Raw genomic sequence first — 11,199 nt, 5'->3', positions numbered from 1 at the left:
TGAGAATCATAGCCTTGAGGGTTCAGTGCTGACATCTCTGCTGATCACATGCAGGGCTTGGCACAAAGTAGGTGCTAAGTACTCATGCAATGAATAAATGAACATGGCAGAGAGATGCAGGGTCACCTTGAGAAGACGGTTTGACTTTACTGGGTTTTCTTAGTGTGGTCGAGTGCATGGTTTTTGTGCATGTTAAACACATACTTTACTACTGGGCTATATCCCCACACCTGGTTGGGTTTATTCAAAAGGCAATGACATATCCAGACAAAGGATATGCAGCTCACCAGATCTGGTAGTATCACAATGAGAAGGGTTTAGAAAGCAGTATGAGCATATTATGAGTTTCAATGCTCAAAGTGTATAACTGTCTCAGAAAGTAGCGATGGGGCGGTAAGTGGAACAGAATATACAAAGAGAGTCAAACTTATAAGAAAATCTGGAATATGATAAGGTGATATTTCAGAAATTCAAGGGAAAAATACATGTTAGGATAATTGATGAGCTATTTAGTAGGGAAAAAAACTACCTCTAACTCATTGCAATCACTAAAATAAATTTCACATAGATTATATGTGCACAGATATAAAATAAAACCATAAAAATACTAGAAGAAAATATCAGAACAGATTTTCATACTTATGATATGGTGGAGAAAATCTATAAAACAAGACACAAATCTCAGAAGTGATTAAGAGCATGATGGACAGATCTTGTGTTGTGGGAAAAATGTAACAAAGTAAATGACAAACAAGAAGGAACATTATGTATATTAGCAAAAAATTGATTTGTCTTCCACATAAGAGATGAGGGTTACATCTCAATAGATGCAGAAAAAACTTTTGATAAATCCCAACACTCGTTCATGATAAAAACCCTACAGAAATTCAAAATAGATGGTATCCACCATCTATGATAAACCAACAGCCAACATTACACTAAATGTACAAAAACTGAAAGCTTTCACTCTAAAATCAGGAGCAAGACAAGGATGTCCACGATCACCATTCCTATTCAATGTAGTTCTGGAAATATTAGTCAGAGCAATCAGACAAGAGGGAGAAATAAAAGGGGTAAAGATAGGAAAAGAAGAAGTTAAATTATCACTATTTGCAGATGACATAATACTTTACATAGAAGACCCCCAAAACTCCATCAAAAGACTACGAGAGTTAATAAACAAATTCACCAGGGTAGCTGGATACAAAGTCAACATTCAAAAATCAACAGCATTCCTGTACACAAACAAAAAACTCACTGAGAGAGAAATTAAGGAAATATCACCTTTCACAATAGCATCTTTAAAAAATGAAATACTTAAGAATCAGCCTAACTAAGAATGTAAAAGACTTATATACTGAAAATTATACTAATCTAAAAAAGGACAATGAAGAGGATATTAGAAAATGGAAGGATATTCCTTGCTCTTAGTTAGGAAAAACCAACATTGTGAAAATGGCCATACTCCAAAACTGTTATACAGATGTAATGCAATCCCAATCAAAATACTATTAACATACCTCACAGATCTAGAGGAAACACTCCTAAAATTCATTCAGAAATGAAGAAACCTAGAAGAGCAAAGGCAATTCTGGGCAACAAAGGCAAGGCAGGAAGCATCTCAATTCCTGACTTGAAATTATACTACAAAGCTGCAGTGATAAAATCAGCATGGTACTGGCAAAGAAATAGACCTGAGGATCAATGGAACAGATTAAAAGATGCAAACACAACTACAAAGACAGTCAGCCACCTTATATTTGACAAAGGGGCTAAACATGTTTGTTCACTGGAAGAAGGATAGCCTCTTTAATAAATGGTTTTGGAAAAATTGGCTTTCCACATGCTGAAGACTGAAACTAGACCCATGCCTATCACCATGCACTAAAGTAAGTCAAAATGGACCAAAGACTTAAATATTAAAACGCTAAATCTACTGGAAGACAAGGTAGGTAGAAATTTTGGAGACATAGCGGTAGGAAAAGAATTCATGAACAAAACTCAAACCAGATGGGAAGTACTTCTAAAATTAACAACTAGGATCTTATCTTATTAAAAGGCTTTTTCACTTCAAGAGAAATCACCAAACAAATGAAACGAAAATCCACAAAATGAGAAAGAATTTTAACCAGCAGTCCCTCAGACAAAGGACTTATATCCTGAACATACAAAGAATTGAAAAACATCAAGTCCCCCAAATTCAAAGGCCCTCTCCAAAAATGGGCATCTGAGATGAACACACGGTTCTCTGATGAAGATATACAAATGTCAAATAAAAACATGAAAAAATGCTCACCATCACTGGTCATTTGAAAAATACAAATTAAAACAGCATTGAGATTTCATCTCACTCCAGAAAGACTGGCTGCCATCAAGAATCAACCGATAACAAATGTTGGCGAGGCTGTGGAGAAAAAGGAACACTTCTCCAGTATAGGTGGGAGTGTAGACTGGTGCAGCCACTGTGGAAATCAGTATGGAGATTCCTCAAAAAGCTAGGATTGAAAATTCCATTCAACCCAGCTATTCCCCTGCTGGGCATTTTCCCAGAAAAATTGAAAAGGTCATGTCACAGAGATATATGTGCACCCATGTTTATAGCAGAGCAATTTGTAACAGCCAAATCTTAGAAACAACCCAAATTCCCACCAATTTCATAGTTGAAATGGATAAAAAAGATGGGTATTTTTATATAATGGAATATTACTCAGCTATAAAAAAGATGATCTTGAGGCTTTTATATGTAAATGGAAGCAACTTGAGCCTATCCTCATAAGTGAAATAAATCAGATTCACATTTGTAAATAGCATATTGTCTCTAATATAAAAATAGTAATGAAAAACTGAAAGAGTAATAAGATCCAAAATGTGTAATAGATATTATAATAATGAAAGGGAAGGAATGTACTCTAAAGGATGTAACTGTATGTATGTTTAAGTGTACAAGATAGATAACCATACTACTAATTTTTTGTTAGTTCATCAAACAGAATGGTTTGTGCTGTCATTGTTTGATTGTCCACTTTTTATATTTTGATTTTGTAACTTGAGCAGCTACTTCTAAGATAACAATATGTAATTTATCAACTAGTGGTTTCTTACTGTTCCTTTTTTTTGAAATTCTGTACTATTTCCACTCTTTTTTCTGTTTTGCTTTTTTTCCTCTAAATAAAAAAAAAGAGATGAGGGCTAAAATCAAAATTTTTAAAAATTACACAAGAGGGAAAATAACAGTAAAAGCCATCAGTAAGAGAAAAAGGCAAGGATGACTCCACAGAAAAACAAATCCAAAGTTTAAACAGCAGTTTATTTTTCAGGTATCAGCTTTATAAAAATGGAAAAACATTAAGAGTTGAATGGAATGCCGATAGGTTTCTACTGACAGGCCAGTACAGGTGTAATTTGCTTTTGGAGAAAAGTTTATTACTTTCTATCAAAAATTTATAGGCCAGGCATGGTGGCACATGCCTGTAATTCCAGCACTCAGGAGGCTGATGCAGGGGGATTGTTGGGAGTTCCTGGCCAGCCTGAGCTGTATAGTGAGTTCAGGACTAGCCTGAGCTACATAGTGAGACTCTGTCTCAAAAAAAATTATACTTATGTCCCCTTTGATTGAATCAGTTCCGCCTTTGGGCAGTATAATTAATAATAATAAAAGTTTGGAAATACATGCAAATTAGTAAAAGACTGAGCAATTCACGATACAATATGTTCATATTACAGAGCTAAGAAAAGACGGAGAGTTAACCAGAGGTGCCAGCATGGAATGATCTCCACAACTTAGTATTCCAACTTGAAAAAAAGAGCAAGTTGCATAACACTTATTTTAAATACATAAATAACATATTATATAGATAACATGCTATAATGCACTTATACTTTAATATTTCATTATATTTTAATGTGTATTTTTAAAAGTTTTTCTTTCACTTATATTCATTTATTTAAAAACATATTTAGGGGGCTGGGGATTTAGCTCAGCGGCATAAGCGCCTGCCTTGATTGCAAGCAGGCAGTCGTGAGTTTGATCCCTGGTACTGATAAAAACTAAAAAAACAAAAAAAAAAAAAACACACATATTTATACATCCATTTGACTATATGTGATTAAACATACCTGGAAATTTACCCAATGAAATGTTAACAATGATTTAGATTGAATGTAAAGGCTGAAATTAACATCTAATTTTCTATTACTCGATTTTTTTCCCAATGAGCATATACTACTTTTGTAACTATTAAAAATCATTTCTGTTAAAAATATTATAACGTTTGGTTAAAAAACTTTGAGGCTTTGTTTTACGTATCAGTTAGTTACTGAAAGACCGTCTTGAAGGACAGAAGACTCCAACACTAGTAACAAATCGGGTTTCCTGCTGGATCGTATCCCCCTCCCTTGGCTACTAGAGACTTTCCACCAAGACTCCTGCCTTCCTTTCAGAGCCAAGAGAGCCAGAGAGGCTGACTGTGTTTGCCTGGGACATCTTGGGAGCATAAGTATGCAGCCAGGGCCACCCGGAACAGGTAAGCCACCTTGGTCACTGAGTCATAACCAGGGTGTCACAAGTATAACATGACATTTCTACCAGGCAGGTAGTGAAGCCTGGCTGTAAAGCTGGGGCAAAGGAGAAAATTGATTTGTAACCAGTCACGAATGGCAAGAGAGGAGGAAAGGAGAGAAGGGGCCAGCAGCCTCTACCGTGGAGCGCAGAGTCAGAGAAGAGGTGGAGACGGAGGGTGTGTGCGTGAGGTGTGGTGGGCACTACCACATTCCATCCTGTGTGCCAGGATGTGGGTGAGGCTCCAGCGGCTGCTGCTGGTGACATCCACGGGAAACTGCCTTTGTGGTGGAGATAGCTTCATTGTATTGCAAAAACTACTGCATGTAGCCGTAACATTCTGTAGCCTAAGAGAAAGGGAACTAATGGCATGACACATGTACTTGTCTCTGTGTCCTCAGCGTCAGGGGTCTGTCACAGAGCAGGGGCTCGGTAGATGCTTGAGGACAGAAGCAAGGGGTAAGGAAGGAAATGGGGCTAATGACCCCAGGACCATGGAGCCTTTTTCTGGCTTCAGGAGCTTAGGAGATCCTTTGAAGGGGTCCCTGGAAGGCTATTTCCACTGCATTGCCCACCCCGAAGGCTTCCACACACTGCTCTGTAGAGCGGTGAGGAGGAGGAATTACGGGAGGAGGAGAGAGAAGGTTGGACAAGCTCAGTGATTCTGACCTGGAGTTCCAGAACCCCAGGGAACTCCCAAGATAGCAATGGGCACCATGAGCTATTCTGGTACTGCTACATGCAAGCAAGAATTAAGCATCTGCTCAGGATAAGACTGGGTGCTGACAGGCTAGGCATCGTTCTTTAGGGCTGGAATTCCACCACTCCCAAGATGAAGGGAAGAATTTGGGTCATTTGTTCTGCAGGAGGGCCAGCCTAGGGTGGCCTGTATCTAGTCATGTGCTTTGGGGCAAGGAACTAAGCCTCTCTTGCTGTCAGTTTCTTTCTCAGTGCGAGGGGGGACATAAGAGTACCCTTATTGAAGGAGATGGTACACATATAGTGCTTGGCAGCCAGCCTGGCCCAGAGTCAACCCTAGGCAAATGATAGTTACTATCATTATTAATTCAAAATAGGAAGTCTGGACATCTCATGCTAATCAGAAACTCTGCTTTGAGCTATATATATATTGATTAATAAGCAGTAGGAAGTGAATGAATTATTAATTACATAAAGCAACTTGTGTGGATGACGTCAAAACCTTCGACCTGTCCCAGAGAGAAGTGCTAAGAGCCACTGGGTGGCACCAAGGCAGAGGCCCTGTATTAGGCCCCTTGAAGCTGGGGTGTAACTGGAGACCGAGATGTCCCTCTGCTGGGCTCCACGTGGAAGCCTTTCCTCTTTGCCACTCTCTGGCTGCCTACTACATCAGGGAACCTTTGGGACCCTTTTTCTGAGTGGGACCCTCCCGACCCGAGACTGCAGAACAGAATCTTCTGTAACTCCCTGCTGTGCGGTGCCTCTTGCATCTGGTCACCCCACGGGCCTGGGGTCAGCATGGGGTCAGAGGAGCAGCTTGCAGTGGGTGCTGAGAGTCAGACAATGGACACGGCCCTCCAGAAAGGTGAATTTTCAGAAGCCAGAGCTCTAGATGAGACACGGTGAAGGCGGCGGCGGTTGCATGGAGGCCCGTGCCCTGGGTCGCGGCGCCCTCTGGTGCCAGCAGCTCGGCTCCGCGCCTGGCGCTGCGCGTGGCGGTAGGCTGCAGGGGCGCCCGCAGCGGATCTCCCGGCTTGTCTCCCCCGCTCAGTGTCACCGGCATCACGGCACGGTGACCTGCGAGACTCAGCTCTGACTGTATTCCGCTTTGTGCCTCCCTCCGCGTGACCGCAGCCGCCGGCTGTCCACTGTGTTCAGGTCTTGCAGGGGTGCAGCAGACTCCCTGGGTTCCTGGCCCTCAGGGTCCTGCCGCTGTCTTTAGCATTCTCTGATTTATTCAGGCGACAGGCCATGAAATTCATGCCGTCTGCGTACTGTCCTTCTTAATAGGACTGCCACCTGCTTTCTCTCCGGAGAAATTCTTCAGTGTCAAATGTGGCCTCTTCCACGAAGCCTTCCTGGACTCTTCCAGGTAGAAGTGATGGTTTCTCCCGCTGTCTCCACTCTGGAGACCCCGCAGTGTTTGTGGGGTCTGGGGCTTCCCTGAAACCATGAGTTCCTTGGTGGTCCCAGCTCAACTTAGTAGTCTCAGTACAAGTTTATCATATTTATGGAATCGAAAAAGCTTTTTTTTTTTTTCCTCTTCTCTAAAACAGTAAGAAAAGACCTCAAATGCGGTGTGTCCTGGCTATTCAGGAGGCTCAGACAGGTAGATTGTGAGTCAAGGTCAGCCTGAGCAATTTACTGAGGCTCTTTCTCAAAATAAAACTTTAATACGAACTGGGAATGATGCTTAGTGATCAAGGGCTTGCCCAGCATGCACAAGGCCCTGGATTCAATCCCCAGTACCACAAAAACAAACCAACAAAAACCCTGCACATCAGGAGTAGGTAAGTTCCCATGCTGGGCCACACTTTGCCTGTGTTTGTATTGCTGTCAGAATTCAGTGTCACAGGGGACAACAACAAAAACTTTGAGCCTGGTTTCTCCTGGGGTTCACCCAGGAACTGTTTGCCTTTACCGACTTTAATCCGTGTTCACTCATTGTTAAAAAAAAACAAAATAAAGCAAAACAAAACAAAATGAAAACTGTAACTAACCATGAATGTGACGCTTGTTCCCTGTCCTGTGAGACCCAGCAAATCGCTGGGCCTGAGGTGGTGCTGGGAATGTGAAACTGGATATTGCTATGTGCTAGCAGTATTTATGGATTTAAAGAAAAAAATTATTTTTGCAGAAGCGAAATTACAAATGGTTTACCAGAGAACCAAGTTGGCGTTATTATCTGAAACCTATATAAAGTTAGTAAGACTACTAAGGGCACTGTCTGTGTATGTCTGAAAGAAAATTTCATCATAATCTAAAAAGTTGGCATGATATGATAAAAATATTATTCCATTCTAATGTCCTTTATATTATTACAAGAAATTCAGCATTACATATTGTCAATGAAAGGAAAGGCAGAAATGTATTTAGAGAACAACTGCATTATAAAGGAAAACTAAAAGGATCCAAATTCTTTTAAGGACATGAAAAGCATTTCTGACAATTGGAGGAAAGTGACAGATACTGCTACCATTCACAGCATCTGGTGCAGAATTTATTGTCAATGGTAGTGATCATGAATTTGAAGGAAGCATAATTATAAAAACATGATCAGGGATTTGGTAATCCTTTTGACACAAAATCTAATGTAGTGGTGAACACCGTAATCTCAGCACTCGGGAGGCTGAGGCAGGAGGCTTGCTACTAGTTTGAGGCCGGTCGGGGCTACACAGTGAGTCTAGGTCAGCCTGAACTACACAGTGAGACCCAGTCTCAAAAAAAAAAAAAAAAAAACCCAAAATTAATGTAAAAAGCATGTTCACTGAAATAAGCTAGTTTCTCATTAAAATTTTTGAAAAAAATGTTATTTATAAATTTTATTCTAATTAAATATTTACTACCCTTCTAATGTTTTGTATGTTACTTCTTTTCATAACCATGTACTGAAAATGTCACTATTTTTTACCAATTCTCATTTAAACTTCCTCAAATCTTGAGTCTGCCCTTATGGTGCCATATAAAGGCTCCTGTTTCCCGGCTGCCCCCATCTATGAAGTAAAAAACATCGGGAAGCAGTAAATTAAAAATAGTTTTGTTGTTGTAAAAAGATCCGAAATAATTATGGATTAAAAGTGGAAACTTTTTTTAAAATTTTATTTTGAAAGTAGTAAAAATGTAACAGCACAAGACAGAACAAAGCCAATCAAGACAATGCAGTGAAATTGGTACAGAACTTCAGAGTAGGATCCTGGGAGAGTAGTAATAGGTACTATGGTATATCTGGTTAACTTCACAATGGTTGTCTAGTCAATTAGGTATAGCAAAATCAAACCAAATATAGAACATTATAAAACCAATTGAGAATACTGAAAAGAGCAAAAGAAACATAACAAAAAGTGAAAACAACTTTTGCCTTCAAACAGAAGATAGAAGGAAATCCTCCGTATTTGCTATACTGCATATGGTCATCCTCCCAAGAGATGCTGAGACATCTATCCCCAGTAGCTATGTGTGTGTGTGTGTGTGGGGGGGTAACTTGATTTTCAGCCCGCGTGGCAGTAGGCTCACAGGTAATGGTTCTCCTCCAGGCCCACACCGCAGGCGCTTACCAAGAAGGCAGATGAATAAGCTGCCTGAGTCCCACCGTGGCCAGATCTTGGGAGTGCTGGTTCTAAAAAGTGGAGACTTTTACATATGCAATCCAGGGATGATGTGGGGACTCCTTAGTTTAATATCAAATGCATTCCAGTTAGCAGGAAGAGAAACTAGTGAATGAAAACTTCATCAGCTACCTATTTTATTTTTATCGTGGTGTTCTAGATGTTGTTTCTCAGATGCCCACCTCCTAGTCTGTGGCTTCCTCGGGCAGAAAATGTCTCTCATTAGTTGAAATGAGGCTTGGAGCCAGACTAATATGGGTTTGAACCCCATCTCTGTTGATTGCAAACCAGGGGATTTATGAAGGTGTTTGTTTTTCCTGAGACTCAGTTTCCACATCTGTAAAATGAAACCAAGGTCAAAGAGCCGCTGAGAGAATGGAAAGAGGAAGGCAGTTAAAGCACTCAGTATAACGCCCACAGTGAGTGTGAGCTGCGAGTTGTGCAGGGTTCTCTGTGTGCCCGAGTCTAGCACAGTACCTGGTAAAGGACGCTGCATTAGTGTCGGTTGTCATGGGCTGAACAGAATTGGGCTCTGAGGAGGGATGAGAGCACCCAGTTAGGCAGGCCTGCCTTGTGGGCAGAGCAGGCTCCAGCATCCGCAGAAAGCTGTGGGTAAGGATTCCAGGGCTTAGTCAGCCATGTGCCCTGGAAGGGAAGGACATGGACAGGGAGATGACAGTACCTGCCACCTAGCAAAGGCAATTTGTATGTTTTTAGAGATAAATCTCTGGGTAGATCCTATTTCCTTTCTTTGCTTCACACCTCACTCCTCTGGCCATATTTTGACTGTGTTGATCTTGGAGGCCCCAGGCCCAACTCTGGAGGCTTGGATAAATGATGGAGTGCACTAAGACACAGCTCCACGGGCCTTGCCAGGAGTGCCTCTTCCTGCAGCGGGCCGTGCCTGACTTGTAGGATTTCCTAGCCGACTCTGCCGGGACAGCTGCCGGCCATGCCAGCTCTTCAGGAAGCTGGTGCCTGGCTCCCTTCCACTTCCTCAGTTCCTCCCTCACCTGTGCTAAGTAATTTATGTAATCAATCATCTTGTCACAGGACAGGGTCTAGAAGGTTCCCCGAAGAGAAGATGGGGACCTCAAGTCCCCCCATGCATGCGGTAGATTATAGGTTTGCCGACTTCTGTTGCAGAAAAGTTTTCAAGATGTTTTGGTGAAAGGAATAAAGAGGGTTATTAGGCAGAAGAAATGTACTCCCAGAGGGGTGTGTGGGAAGTCATAAAGTGAGATGCATTATGATGTGGGGTGGGTTACTTTGACATGATCTTGGGGGCTGTCCTCAAGGTGGATGATCTGGGATGTGTATTTCTACCGTGGCAGGGTAAACATTTGGTGGGCTGCGTTAGACGGTAAAATGTTTCATGGGTTTGATGTTTAGCGCTTCACTACCCACTCAGTAATGTCACTTCTTTGAAGATAGAGGTCTGAGGAAAAAAGAATATGCAACAGGTAAAAACTGTGGGATGCTTGTACCTTTAAGACTTTAGGATTTTTTTTTTTTTTTTTTTTTTTTTTTTTTTTTGCAGTTTCCCCAAAGGAAAAAAGGCATTGTAACCTCGAGGAACTTTTTGTGTCCTGAAGCTTCAGCTTTTCATAAAAGTAACAATTTTAAAATTGTAATTTTCCTTGTCTCCTTTTTATCTACCTGTATTTCTTTCTTCTTTTTTTTTTTTTTTTTTTTTGTCTTTTTGAGACAGGGTCTCTATGCAGTTCAGGATGACCTTGAACTCACTTTGTAGCCCAGGCTGGTCTCAAATGATCCTCCTGCCTCAGCCTCCCGAGTGCTGGGATTACAGACATGAGCCACCACGCTCGGCAGAAGATAATTTTTATCTAAAAGGAAGATCCGACACCAAAAAAGAGAGGGCAGGTACCATTTATAAGAATCAAATAAAATGCTGTGATTCTTACTATTCATGGAAATGTTTTCAGAGCTTTAATTGATGACATTATTCCAAGGTTTGCTTTTAAAAGTGTCTTAAGAAAATGAATCTATAGGACCAAGTTGTGACTATTCCTGGTGATGCTTGACTGGCAGCACTAAGGAGAACTAGGGAACTTTTTGGGATCTGATAAAGGTCAGTAGCTTGGTCTGGTGCTAGTTAGATAAGTGTAGACTAATGTGTGAGTCTTGGCTACTTCTCTCATTGTTGAGACAAAATACCTAAAGCCCAAAATTAAGGGAGGAAAGATTTATTTAGCTCACAGTTTGTAGAATTTTCGGTCTATAATCAGCTGGCTCCAAGGCAGGGTGGCACATGGCAAAGGGCAAGCAGTCATGCTGGCAGAAGATACCAAAAGCAACAAGATTGCTTTGCTACCT

This window comes from Cavia porcellus, unplaced genomic scaffold (genome assembly GCF_034190915.1).
Source record: "Cavia porcellus strain 051 isolate PalLab524CR breed Dunkin Hartley unplaced genomic scaffold, mCavPor4.1 scaffold_25, whole genome shotgun sequence".
Lineage (NCBI taxonomy): Eukaryota > Metazoa > Chordata > Mammalia > Rodentia > Caviidae > Cavia > Cavia porcellus.
This window is presented reverse-complemented; position numbering follows the sequence as displayed.